This window comes from Sinocyclocheilus anshuiensis, unplaced genomic scaffold (genome assembly GCF_001515605.1).
Source record: "Sinocyclocheilus anshuiensis isolate Anshui unplaced genomic scaffold, SAMN03320099.WGS_v1.1 scaffold1184, whole genome shotgun sequence".
Lineage (NCBI taxonomy): Eukaryota > Metazoa > Chordata > Actinopteri > Cypriniformes > Cyprinidae > Sinocyclocheilus > Sinocyclocheilus anshuiensis.
In genome coordinates, this window is record NW_015547647.1 from 1,166,287 (window position 1) to 1,168,503 (window position 2,217).

General features: G+C 35.8%; 1 protein-coding gene across 1 annotated transcript in view; it reads left to right on the plus strand.

Moving 5' to 3' along the window:
• Nucleotides 1-666: 666 nt before the first annotated feature.
• The window catches only part of LOC107701925 (probable E3 ubiquitin-protein ligase HERC1), a 75,619-nt gene continuing 74,068 nt past the window's right edge, over nt 667-2,217 (plus strand). Inside the window, 1 exon segment of the mRNA XM_016504079.1 lies at nt 667-962. The gene's annotated coding sequence lies outside the window, so the exon portion shown is untranslated.

Below are 2,217 nucleotides of genomic sequence, written 5' to 3' on the forward strand. Positions count from 1 at the left end.
CTATTTTTTTTGTGATAATTTGGGTCGCAATCATAGGTCGCAATGGGCAAAGCTCAAATTTACATTTACATTTAGTCATTTAGCAGACGCTTTTATCCAAAGCGACTTACAAATGAGGACAATAAAAGCCGTCAAAACTAACAAAAGAGCAACAATATATAAGTGCAAATGACAATTCTCGGTTAGCCTAACGCAGTACACGTAGCAAGGTGTATATATATATATATATATATATATTAACACACACACACACACACACACAAACAAAGAAAAACAAGTAGAATAGAAAAAATAGAAAGCTAGTTTTTGTTTTTTGTTGTTTTTTTAAATAAAGAATAAAAAAAGATAAATATAAAGTAGAATTAAAATAGAATAGAAAGTGTTAGAGTTAGAGGGTCAAATAAAGGTGGAATTAAATTTGTAAAATTTAAAACGACATATTTAAAATGAAAAGTGAATATAACGTGAAGTTTATACAAATATTTTAATGAGAAAATGTTATTAATTAAAGAATGAAAATAGTAATGAACTAAATACAAATAGCATCGCATAAACAAAAACTAGACATAACGGACTCGTATGATATAAACGTCATGACGTCATGACACTACGCCGTATGCGTACAATCCACCGCTGTACGCGCATTCCCGAAAACGTACGCCGCTATCTTTCAGGGCAACAGCTTGCGGAGCGGCGACCTTCCCTACTATAAACAACCTTTAGCGCGAGATTAACCGGCATTTCGTCCTCGCATTGCGTAACTGCTCTTTACCGGGTGCCGTTTAGTTATATTTAATTAAAAAGTGTGTATTTGTGAAGGTAAACACGGGATATGGTTCATAATAAAGCGCAGGATTCACGTCCTTTCTGGTAGGCAGCAGGTTTATAGAGCCTTGCAGGGGGCAGTGGGTTGATCTGCTGGGCGTGAATGACAGAAGGAAGAAAGGAGATCGTATCGTTTGGTAAGCATTATATACACTGTTTTTTATATATTATTCGACAGTATCTGATCTGATGAATGGTGGATTGTCTGTCGCAATTGATGTGGTTTAATAGTTCTTTAAACAGTTGAGCTCGTCAGCTATTTTTGTATCTATCACTTGCTTCGAGTCCCAGCTGATGCAACGATGTAAGTCTTTCCCAATTGACAGTTCATGCATGTTGCTGTGGTAACTGATCTGCTTATGGTCACATTTTGCAAAATGTGCTGTATTTTTGGCAAAGATCAGGGTTTAGTGGGTTGTTTGACAGATCATATCTGATGCTTTCTGGTCCACCATAGCAGTTTCTTGGGGGTGATGTGGTGTAGTGGTTATAGATGGTAGGTTCAAACCCTGAAAAGACCAGGCCGTTTAGTTTTAGATGCTGATGTCTGTACTGGTTTTAACTGTTTTTAACCTTAAAGCCTCCCTTGGTGCACCAGCTTCATTAGAAGGACCATGCTGGGTAAACAGCATTGTTTTTTGCTTAACAAAATGGTTTTAGTTGTCTACCAGCTAGACAAGCACCAAACCAAATTTATTTGTAAAATCAAAGGTGCTGGGATTTTATGAATGTGCATAAGCTAGGGTGACTACACGACCTCTTGTCCACGGCAGGATTCCTAAATTGCTTAAATTGTCCAGGTTGTGGCTTTGTTTTCTATTGTTTTCATACTTGCTGAAAGTAATGGCCAATAGAGTGCAGGCATTATACATAATCGACCAATCGTGGCATGCGAGAAGGTGGGACCTACAGGGAACAGTCAAACCAATGCAAATTTTAGATATTTTAGGCAATTTAGAAATCCCGGCCAGGACATGTCCAGGAAAAAGAGGATGTATGGTCACCCTACATAAGTGCAAATGACATTTAAGAGCCACAATGGAAATTTTCAGTACATAAAATAAAAATTTTGTCCTGTTTCCAAACAAAACAATCATATGCTTTCAGTAGATTTGGAATATAGTTTATATATATTATATAGTCATATGGATTAGTTTTGTGGTCCTTTATTTGTCGTTTCTGATCTTGACCACTTCAGTCCTCATTGACATTCATTATATTGGCTTTATATATATACATACATATACATATACATATATACACACACACACACACACACACATCTTGACCATCATTGACATTCATTATATTGGCTTTATATATATACATACATATACATATACATATATACCATATATACAATACATATACACATACATACATATATACATA